General features: G+C 38.3%; 1 pseudogene; it reads right to left on the minus strand.

Annotated features, from left to right (window-relative positions):
• Positions 1-8,817: 8,817 nt before the first annotated feature.
• LOC142841260 (PSME3-interacting protein pseudogene) lies at positions 8,818-10,529 on the minus strand (annotated as a pseudogene).
• Positions 10,530-12,502: the final 1,973 nt, after the last annotated feature.

Here is a 12,502-nt window from a genome sequence, read left to right on the forward strand (position 1 = left end):
TTCAAAATTTGAATTGAAGTTAGAATGTTATTAATCAAGTTAATATAATAACATTTGGAAATAACTACATATAAAAAGAAAAAAAGCTCCCATTAGGGTTATAATGTTAATTCTAAATTGTCTCAGGAAAAAGTCATCTTAAAATACTAGTGATATTAAAGTTAGTGGCTAACGGCCTAGATAAAAATAGGATATTGGTTCAACTAGTATCACTTCCATCCTATGTATTCATTTTAAGATCATAAACCAATATTGAAGAATCCTGTTAGACATCATCTTAACCAAGTGAGCAGGGTTGATACTAATAATAGTGACTATGGACATCTTGAACCTCAGATATAATATATGGCTAAGTAATTTCTTCTATAGTTTTCTTGCCCCAAACACATACCCAAGAAAGATATGGCATAATATCTAACCAACCTCAATTGAAGGTTGTTCCCCAAAGAAATAACTGGTACACTTCAAAACTATCAAGGTTCTAAAGGACAAGCAAAACAATGACAAATCCTCAGAGATCAGTTGAGTCTAAAAGAGACATGCTAAATTAATATAAGATGTAGTTCTAAATGAGACCACTGAACAAACAAAAGAATGCATAATGTGACTGTGATTGTATATTTTCTTATTGTTCATTGTGTTCACTGATGCCACATTCAGTGTAACATGCTTCTAGAACAAACAATAGATTTGATTGAAAACAGAATCAACTTTATCTTCTGAATAAGATAAAGTCTTTCTAAGCTTGTAGGTACAGGAAGGACCTGTACATGGAGTGATGCAAATGGATAAGAAGACTGATCCAATCAGTCAAAGCATCTGGAGCAAGACTGGAAATTTCGGTACTAATACTTTTTTTCAATATTTTATTGATTATTTGGAAATATCATAGAATGTACTCTGATCACAATTTCCATTCCTCCCAGGTCCACCCTCCTGCCTTTGTGTCCCCCTAAAAGAAAGGGGAGAAAAGAAAAAGGTACACCAAGTCCAATTTGTGTTGCTTATATACCCACTGCAGGATGGTTCAATTCCCAGTAATCAGCCCCTTAAGTATAACCTTCCCCATCTCCCCTCCAGAAACCATATACCATGAAGAGCTATACTTCAGCATCCTTTTCACAATTTTTAAGGACTCTCTTCAATGGCTTCCTGTCTGGTCTTTTTCCTTTGGGGGAGGTCACAAAAGCCTTCAATGTCTCTGTCTCTCATTCTCAATTATGAGTCTGCAGTCATCAACACCACTGCAAAATAAGTTTCCTTGCCCTTAGCAGCTGGCAGTAGCAAAGATTGTGACCATTTACCTATTTTTTGGGGAAAAACACAGACCACAGACAAGGCCTCTGATAGAAGCAGAGAACATCAACTCCAATATGGTCCCCGGTGACAGCATGAACCATGGATATCAATATGATCCAGGCCTCAGACATTCATATATCCTCAAGTGATTATATGAACATCAAACATCAACATAGACCATGAATTTCAACATGTTTTCCAGTGGCAGTATGGACCATAGACATTGACACAAGGTATAGTGGCAGCACTGACCACTGCAGGGGGTCCATAGTGGCCTTTTGAGGAGGCCAAATCCAGAAAAACGAACCATTGTTCATCTCAAACATTATGCCCTTGCTCAGAGCCAGGGTGATCTTGTGGCATGTTCAGTGGTAGAGCCTATGTGAGCTCCAGGCTACCTTACACCGCCATGCCAACTCTATTTCTGCCTCGCTCCACTATGTGCCTGTTCTGCCCTCTTTTCCACCTCTCCATGCTACATTTATTATTCTAAGCGGCATTGCAAACAGCTGAGAGTCACACAGTATATAGATATTTGCTCAAACAACTTTACATGCAAATATTTATTTCAATGAATCATTGGTCTGGTTCAAGTTTTGTGATTTCTGAAACACCATAAATATTGGACCATCACTGAGATTCTTCTTAGTCATCCTGCTGTTGTCCAGAGTCAGGGTGATCTTGTGGTTGGGTAGGGTGTCTTGGGCAGGATCTGCAAGTGCTCCAGGCCACTGCACACCTTTCTGCCCTTGGCACTGGCTACCCTGCTGACTCACTGGGTATTTGCTTTCATAAGATGGTGAGTCTACTTTCAAGGTAAAATATATAGATCTCAAGTCACCCCTATAATGTAAGATTGCCAAAGTCCTTACAATAGACTCTTAGTTTTATTTGAAGATCTAAGATTTGTGGGAGAGTAGTTATATGTGAGACCGGGGGGGGGGGGGGGGGCAGCAGCTCATGTACGCCACTTACAGATCAATAGCATACAGACTATTTGAACTTTGATAACTCCTACATGTTCGATTAACACAGTTTAACCCCAAGGTTTCCAAAGCAGTTCAGAAATTTTTAAAAACAGAAATACCTATCCATATCTCAAGATCTGTTCCTTAGAGAAATCTTAAGAAACACTGAATAAATAATCATTGTTTGTACAACTTTCATAATTGTAATAAGGTCTAGAAATGTGTGGCATGAATAGTCTTACCAATCATTAAAATTGAACTCGCTAATTGGATGGAGACCTGAAGATGTCTTTGAAGACTATTTTTATATATTTAAAGATTTTTTATTGTTGCTCTTGGACTAATTCAAGAAATTGAGAAAATAATACACGACAGAATAGTATGCTGGAACTGACGTTGCCTGCTTCCGTGTTTTAAGTATGAAGTGCTTCTCATGATAATGACTGTAGGGTAATTTTGAAGCTGACTTAAAGTTCATTTTAACTGATTATAAATTTATAAAGAACGTTTCACTTGTTTTTCCTTTTCAAATACCACATACCACAGCCGGAGTTGTACTGAGCTAAAACAGTATTTTATGAAGCATTATTTTATTTTTCTTGATTTTATTGAGCTCTACATTTTTCTTTTCTCCCCTCCCTCTCCGCTCCCCTTCAACCCTCTCCCATGGTCTCCATGCTCCCAATTTACTCAGGAGATCTTGTCTTTTTCTACTTCCCATGTAGATTAGATCCATAAATGTCTCTCTTAGGGTCCTCGTTGTTGTCTAGGTTCTCTGGGATTGTGATTTGTAGGATGGTTTTCTTTGCTTTATGTTTAAAAATCACTTATGAGATATGTGATAATTGTCTTTCTGGGTCTGGATTACCTCACTCGATATGATGTTTTCTAGCTCCATCAATTTGCCTGCATATTTCAAGATGTCATTGTTTTTTCTGCTATGTAGTACTCCATTGTGTAAATGTACATTTTCCTGATCCATTCTTCAGTCGAGGGGCATTTAGGTTGTATGAAGCTTTTTATTACATTTAAAATTCATCAAGATTTTAACATACAGTGTTAACTGAAGTTGAGAGTGTTCTGGTACTTTTGGGAGCATATTTCATTCATATGTATAAATGCATCTTTTATCCATTGAAAAAGTAGCTGTATATTTTCTATGTCGCAAGGATGCTTATATGAAAATATGAATCTTATAGCTATTTCAAAATAATTTCTATTGTTTTGATGTACCATGGCAAAGTATATAAAATTTAAATTTGATCATTTACTAAAATAATAAAAATTTTAGTTAACAGTGGTACACGTATCAGTTAGTCAAAAATAGTATTATAAAGTACTATTTATTAAATATTAAATCATCTTTCTATTTCATTTATTTGTTATTCTTTTGAATTTCCATACTGACTGTCTGTTACTTATTTATAAGCTCATTTCTAAATGAGTCTATAAGCAAGTCATGATGTATGTCAAATGAAATACTATATGTTTTGTATTTTGTTTTGATACTAGTTTGTACATAAACTACTCATTAAAATACAATCATGCTTTCAAATACAAAAAAGAAACATTGTTTTAATGTTTTCGTTTTTGTCTTTTGTGCTGTTTACAGAATGAACGTTTGTGGGACTAAATACTGATAACAAAGAAAAGAACAGACATTTACTGTGTTTTAAGAAGTTAAAATTCAATTTGGAAAGTTAGACACAATTTTAAAATGCACTTAATAACTGATTAAAATAACTACAGGAAAGGAAGCTTCCATTTTATATGTCACAAATTAGAGTGTAGAATGAAGTCAAATGAAGTATGAAGCTCTAATCAGTAAATCAATGGGAATTTACTGAGTATATACGAGGCACAAAGGCTATCATAAATTTTTATATTAATATTGTATAGTTATTAAGCTAGTGTTTGCTTTGTGTCTATTCTCTCACTTAGTTTGTATAGCAGTCATATCTGGTAAAAGCCATGCTGTGTGGGTCTAGTTAAAGAAATCATCATCACAATGATAGTAACATAACTGACATCTGTGTCTCTGTTTCATTGTAGAAACTCTCATTTTTGCTAAATTTAAGATGACTGTGTGCATATACACACATATGCATGTAGTATACTAATTTAATAAACATGCATACAAAAGTCATGCATAACTACTATATCTCATACATTTGTTTTTCCATTCCTACCACTTTACAGAAGCTCCTGCCTTGTTTTTGTAGCAACTCTTTGCTAACTTAGGAAAGCTTGTCTGCATTCCCTTCTGCTGTCTAACCTTAGTAGCAGACCACATGTGAAATTTCAGTTTTATTTGGGTTCTGTAGATGTATGGATTTCATAGTCTGTCATTACTTACAGTTGACATGGAATCAAGGACCTTTCCTTGTGTTTGTTGGCAACTCTTGTTCCCTTGGTCCATGGAGGTATTATAATCCTGAAGAGATCCTGCTGGCTTACCAGGAGTTCTTGTCTACCGGGCCAGATAATTTCAGGCAAATTCTAGTTGCATCCCCTAGGCCTTTGGCTTTCAATCTTTGGAAATTTATTTATGCTTTTGTTGTTTTAGAATGAGGGCTTCCACTTTTATGATGTCCTTTCAAAATATTAAGTCATCCATGAAAAAGATAAAATATATTTATTGAATTATCTTTTCTTGGGTAGCCTTAGTCATGCAGTTTCTCAGCAGGAGGCTAAGACAAGACTTGCTACTGACGGGGTGCCAAGCTGTCCACCATATCACGTCTGTTGAATACCCACACCACAAGAGTTCATGTACAGGGTTTTGAGCATTTTCTGATACACTCCTTCCCTCCAAAATCCCTCCTAGGATGATTCCTATTTCCTGTCCTGCTGACTGCACCCTTGGAGGAGATTTAAAGTCGGAACGATCTTTGATGTTTTCTTCTAGCCATGCCAAAACCTCCCCAGGAGAAAACAGGCTCTCTTAAGCTGGTGTAAATGGGGTTTTCAGTGAGAAGCATCTGCCAAGCTGTTGTGTTTTATAGCTCGCTCTTTGATGTCCAGCTAGCATGGTGCCTTGTACGCTCACCCAGTATTCAGTGTGTAGCAAATCCTCATTACCATCACCTTACTATGGAAATTTGCATGGAAAATATCTCTGGAACTTGTTTCCACCTTCCTTTTTCTATGTCAAGTTTCTTTCCCTCTTTTCATGTCATCCCCTTCCCTCTTTGTTCTAACATACAGAAATTTGCAAGAGGTAAAGAGACCTCAGTAAATTGAAGCAAAACAAGCAAATAAAAACGGGATGAGGTAAAATTATGACTCCACTCAATGACAGACTACAGGATTGAAGTACATTTTAGCACCATATCATCTTTGTATTGAAAACTCTATGTATGACTCTTGGCATCATCAGATCTTCTGAAAAGACTTTGGAACCATCTGTTTAGCTAAGCTTAAATATACTCTTATCTTTTTGGAGGTTTGGTAAGTATATTTATGGACAGACTAATCAAAAACTGATGCTAACAAATTAAACAATCTTTTTACCACCTACCTATGTATCTATCTATCTATGCAATTTTTTACTATTTCTTTTTATTTTACTCTCTGATAGTTGGGTTTTGAATGAAATAATGTTTTACACAAATGTGGGGATGCAAATTTTCTGGAGGCAATAACAGTGAGAATGCCAGAAGGAAGATGCTAAGATATAGACAGTTCATGAACCTTGAATTTCAGATTTTCTATTGAGCCATTTGCCCATCAAGTTTTTCTTTAAGCACTTCTTTTTTCCTTTCTTTTTGATGCGGATGATTGGTCTCTGCTATGTGCTTGATTATATTGGGTGATATTTAAAATGGGTGACTTGTCAAATGTAGATTCAGACTAGTCTAAAGCCGGGCGAGGTGCCACATGCTTTAATTCCAGTACTCTGGAGGCAAAAAACATGTAGCAGGTATAAACCAGAGACAGATATTAGGGTTCAACCTGAAGATCAGAAATCAAAGCAGTCAGCCAGTGGTTCTTACCTCTACCTCAGATGGAAAATGGATAAGATTCTGCCTCCACAAATCCTGACGACTCCACACACTCCACTCCACATTCCACTGAGTTCCTTCTCTTAGATTCATTCCTTTTTCCACCTAGCTATACCGCTCCTGTATCTGCCTTCGTCGTGCTGGGACTTAAGGCATGTGATCCCAAGTGTTGTGTTCACCCTTGTGTAAACTCTGTTTCTCTTTTAGACAGATTCAATCTTGTGTAGTCTAAGGTGGCCTTAAACTAACAGAGATCCATCGGCCTCTGTCTCCCAAATCCTGGGATTAAAGGATTGAACCACCACTCCCTGGCCTGTATGGCTGACTAGTATAGCTGCTTTGCTCTCTGATCTTCAGGCAAGCTTTATTTATTAAAACACAAATAATATACCACTATATTTAAAGGTGGATTTCTGAGTTTAGGGGCAGCCTGGTCTACAAAATGAGTTCTAATATAGCCAACGGGACAAAGAGAACTCTTCCCCCCTAATAAACAAGGCTGCTGCACACACACACACACACACACCCTTCTGCACTCTATGCACTAGAATCCAGTTCATGAGCTTCGGGCAAGGGGCTGGAGGTTGAGGAAACACTCAGAGACAGACCAACACACGGGCCTCTAATCGCTGGTACAAAAGCCCTTCTTTAATAGCACCATGGAGGCTTAAATACCCTGCAGTCAATGGCCAACAGGTGAAAATCCCATCCTCTAAACCTCTAGGCAAAGCACAGATTTTAGTAACTTCAATTAGAAGGCTCTAGCAGGGAAGAGCAGCTGAAGGCCAAGACTCAACACTAGGCTAGTGATTGTTTTCCAAGGTACTGTTTAGGTTGTATAGAGCCCTAAGATTAACAGTGTCATGTTTTTTTTACTGCTAATGAAAATGCCATAAAATTGGGGTAAGGACAGAAATCATATGTCTGTTGGCTTGTTACTAACTATGGAATGGAGCAGAGCAACAGAAGATACCTAAACATGATGTCTGCATGAGATCTGATACTATTCCTTCTACAATGAAATTTGAATGTGAACTTTTGGCTTTCCAACAGATACACTTCAAATATTAGACCTTTAAAACATTGCACTGGACTTCCCACAGGGCAGGGAACCCTGATTGCTCTTCGGGCTGAGGAGGGGGGGACTTAATTGGGGGAGGGGGAGGGAAATGGGAGGCGGTGGCGGGGAAGAGACAGAAATCTTTAATAAATAAATAAATTAAAAAATAAAAAATAAAAAAAATCTTTCTATCCAAAAACCTAAAATTGCATATAATTAAACATGTTCACTGGTAAATGTAAAAATAAATAAATAAATAAAACATTGCACTGAAGGACAAGACAAGTTGTTGAGATGACCCCTACTAAAGTCCTTCTCCAAACCTCAGAAGCAGCATCCCACCTTCTAGTGAATTTTATACCCTAAAATCAGTTTTGGAGGAAGATGTTTTGTTCTTCTGGTACAAAGTTTCTTCCAAGAAAAAGAAAGCTCCATTGGATGTGTTAGCCCAGTCCTTCTGCATCTGTTTCCCAAGGAGATGTAGCATAGAAATTCTTGCTTGAGTAATAGTCAACATATAGAATATGATATCTGGTGATATCCATTTTTCACAATTATACCAAGATTCCAAAGAGAAAAAAATAATAAATATACTGCTTACATTTATCTTTATATGTACACACTTTATATGTATTTCCTTATTTAAAGATAATAATTTTTTTTGTTTGGTGGAAGAAAACCAAAACTAAATCTCCAATGAACAAAAACTGTTGCACTGAGCACAATTTTTCAAATTCTCAACAAAGATTTATGGAAGGTACCTTGGATGCTGTTTTATGATCTTGAGTATACAAACTCTAAGACATTATTTTTGTAATAAAATACTTATTTTAAAAATAGAAAATGCACTATGCATGCAGATGGCATTCACGTACATTCATGTTTGTTGTTCTATTTACAAGAGTTAAACTATGAAAGTAGTTTAAGTATTTACCTGATAAAAGGAAAGAGAATATGTAAAGCTTTATTCAGTCATAAAGAAGAATGAAACGGTGACACTTTAAGGAACATGGAGGAAATTAGAGGTTCTCAGGGAAGACAGGATAACTTTTCTCATTATATATATATATATATATATATATATATATATATATATATATATATATATCTTCAATAAAAAACACATTATGTAAATGTATCTATGCTATGCACAATGAAACTCTACTTAGCTGTAAAGAAAGATGAAATCATGGAAGTAATGGGTAGTCTATAAAGAAGGAGGAATGCAGAATCTAGATTTAATTATTTATACCGACCTCTGCATGTGTGTGTACACATATATAACATGAAAACAGAAAAGGGGACTAACTGAAGAAACTTGTTAGGGGACAAAAGAATGGGAGAAAGTATGAGTGGATAAAATCAAAATATATATGATGCCACAATGGAATCCATTTTTGTACGTAAACTAAAAATATTCATAAAGTTCCATAAAAGAAGGCCACTTGACTTAAAATGCTGGTCGTATAAAATGGTAGTTAATGTGTTGTTGTTTTTTTTTTAGAATCTTAAACTAAATTCTTTATTTCAAAAACAAAATCAAAACAGTTTTCCAGGGAGAGAAGGTGGGCAGAAGATGGACATGTCATCCTTACCAGCTCCTTCCTACCTCCGCAGGCTGGAGAGGGGGGAATAACAACATGGAAGAACATCACCTCAAGGACTGTGGTTGACTCATGGCCTTGTGGGTGTGGTTTGCAATCTTTAGTCACATAACATCCAGGAAGGGTCAGACCTAGGGCAGAATTCAGGTCAGCAGCTAGTCTGCCCTTCTCTATGCCACACACAACATGGCAGAACCAAGCAGCCCCTTCACCTACAATAGTGTATCAAGATAATGCTTCCTGTGCTACTAGGAAAGGAGAAAAACAAGAAAACAAGGTACGGTGAACCCTTGCACCACCAGTGGCATTTCTGAGACTTGCCTGAACCCCAACTCCTATCGCTGGGACAGGTTTGGTCATCTGCACTGGAGCACAAAGAGAAACCAAGCAGAGTCTGAGCCACAAGCAGACTCTGGCACAATTCTAGGTTAGGTTAGAATGTCACATGTGCACAGGAAGCAGGTGAAGAAGTTTTCTGAGGGAGGTGATGCTGAGTCAGAACAGGCATTTAACCCTCTGGGGAGACGCTCCCTATGGTGATGTCAGGAGCTAGGGTGCTTCGAGGAAGGTGTTGGTTCGGAAGATGGAGGAGACGATCTTCCCTGTAGCGTTGATGGTGCCTTCGCTGTCTGAACTGGACTCGGAGTCACTGCTCCCGGAGTAGGCACCCAGGCCCGGGAGGATGCCGATGCAGACAGCAGCAGATGGGCAGTGGATGGAGGGGCCGCCCAGAGAAGAGCTTCCAAGAGACACGCAGGGCGGAGCTCTTGAGCCTTGTCATCTGGGCCAGGGTCTGGTTTCAGTCTTTTCACACTATTGCCACTCTCTGAGCTCTTATGCTTCACAGCTCCTGCCAACAGCTTCTCCTGGGAGAACTTGCTCTTGGTTTCTATGGGTTTCACAGCCAGCTTCTTCTCTACTTCTTTATTTTCTGCAGAAATTCCAACCTTGTTGAGATTACTTCTGTACTCCTTCAGCTCCTCCAGTTCTTCTTCTCGTCGCTGCTTTTCTATCAGTTCCTGCTGACGAGAAACCTCATCAAGGAAGTTGGTCTCATCTTCATCTAAACCTCTTACCATATTTTTGAATTTGAACTGTTCCTCATACTCCTGCTGCTTCCTGTCTTTCTGCTCCTGGAGCCGTTCATACAGAGACCGGGGGTCATAAGCCTCCTCTGGACATTCTTGTGGATCTTCTGGTTTTTGAACCTTTTCCCACTCTTCTTGCCTCCTTTTGCGCCGCTCATCTAGCTCTGCCTCGGACACAAACCTCTTTTTGATGACAAGGTTACCATCATCTCCTCCATCCATAATGGAACAGTCTGCAGGGGGAAGATCTCCAACACAGATTCTAACGGAGAATCTCAGGGCCTCAAGGAGTCTTAGTCAAGTCCTGTCTGTACAGCAGGGAGGTGACAGACCTCCCAGAGCGCGGGAGGAGAGCCTCCCTCACCTCCGTGGCATCTAACTCAAACCGCCGCCGCCAAGGCCGCTCGCTCTTAAAAAAATAGGTCAGAAAGACTGAAAGAACAACGGTTTAAAGCAAGCGAGCAGACTTTGCTTTTGTATTCCTTTTGACCCTTCGGGGCTTCCTCTTCCTCCTAATGTGTTGTTTTCATGTAAAGTTAGAACCAATACTTCTTTTCCTTTTTTGTTTATTAAAATATTTTTAAGTTTTTTTTTAATTTTTGAGATTATCATTGTCCCTATCCATTTCCTTTCCAAACTCTGTTCCTTGCTTTCTTTCGAATGCTTGGCCTCTTTTTTTATTAATTGCTTTCCATAATTATATATTGCTACATATATAGACAAAACCTATTCAGTTTGCATATGTATGTATGTTTTCAGGGCTGACCATTTAGTATTAGATAACCAAGTGGTGTGCTCTTCCCTGGGGAAAACTCTTTCTCCCGCTCTCAGCAGTCCTTAGTTATCTGTAGTTATTTAACTAGGGCTGAGGATTCATTGGCAATTTAGTATGTCTGTTGTCCTTATTCAGCTCAAGCTTAAGCAATCATGTTGATAAGATTTAATGAGGGTAGCTTCTAACATTCCTAGGAGACACAATCACACATCAAAATCCTTGATCCTCTGGCTCTTACAATCTTTCTGCCCACTCTGAGGCAATGATCTCTGAGCCTTCGGTGCGGCAGTTGTTTTGTAGATTTATCAGTTAGAGGTGTGTTCCATACCTCTAAATTTTTATTGGCCTGGGGTTTTCTGTAGCGGTCTATCTCCATCTGTTGCAAAGAGAAGTTTCCTTGACGATGGGAAGCAATATACTGCTCTGTGGTTATAAGGTCAAATATTTAAAATGTGGTTAATGATTTGCTGGGTTAGTACAGTGGTGGATGTAGTTTCTCCTCAAGATCCGTGAGTTCATTAGCCCAGAGTTGTTTCCTGTGTTTTCAGTACCAGGCATGATTTCCCCCTTGTTAGTGGGTCTTAAGTGAAATTAAAGAGCTGTTGGTTAATGACAAGGTATGCATGTCACTATTGTACCATTAAACATTTTCTTCCATGATGGTTTTTGTTGTGGTTAATAGGTGTTATAGCTCAGTAGAAATTTCGTTGCTTCTCTTTTACGGAAACATGAACGGTGCCTTGTAGGATCATGAAAGCTAATCCTCAGGTAGGAGGTTTTCAAGTCAGTTCCAGCTCAAGATGAATGGAGACTTATTTTCCACCTCTGTGGGGGCAACAAGAACAACAACAATAACCTGTTAAGTTTGGAAATCTATTCTGGAACCCTGAGCAAAATTCAAAATAGGGCTCTCTGGGCCTGGTGATTGGTTTTTGTTACATGGTCTTTCATTCTTGGAGGGAGGATTGTGAGCACATATAAGAAAATTTCATTATATAAAGACTTAAATGTATTATAGGTTATTTAAGTTAAATAGTTAATAGTATGACTTTTTATTACTTTTTCTGACATCCTTACTCTTTTTTTACCCTCCTCTCTTCTTTTGTATTTATTGGTCCTAACCCCAGCCTCATCTCTCTCCTGGTTTCTGGTTTTTCAAGAGAGGGTTTCTCTGTGTAGCCTGGCTGTCCTGGAACTTGCTCTTGTAGATCTGGCTGGCCTAGAACTCACAGATATCTGCCTGTTTCTGCCTCCCAAGTGCTGGGATTAAAGCTGTACACGACAACCACCCAGCTCTTTCCTGGTTTCTGTTGTTAGTCCAGGATATATATTCACATCTGAAGATTTGGAGCTAGGAACCTCCAATAAGAGAGAAGATGTGATGTTTGTATTTCTGATGCTGGCTCAATATGATCTTTTCTAGTTCCATCCATTTAACACAAAGTTCATAGTTTCATCTTTACAGCTGAGTAGTGTTCCTTTCTATAGACATACCACATTTACATTAACCATTTGTTGGTCGAAGAAATTTTAGATTGTTTCCATTTTCTAGCTACTGTGAAGAGAGCAGCAATGAACCCAACTGATAAAGCATCTGTGGAGTCCTTTGGAAGTATGCCAAGCTGTGGTATAGCAGTGTTATATGGTAGATATATTTGAAGATTTTGAGAATTCTCCACACTGATTTCCATAGTGTCTTTACAA

The sequence above is a fragment of the Microtus pennsylvanicus genome, chromosome X (genome assembly GCF_037038515.1).
Source record: "Microtus pennsylvanicus isolate mMicPen1 chromosome X, mMicPen1.hap1, whole genome shotgun sequence".
Taxonomy (NCBI): Eukaryota; Metazoa; Chordata; class Mammalia; order Rodentia; family Cricetidae; genus Microtus; species Microtus pennsylvanicus.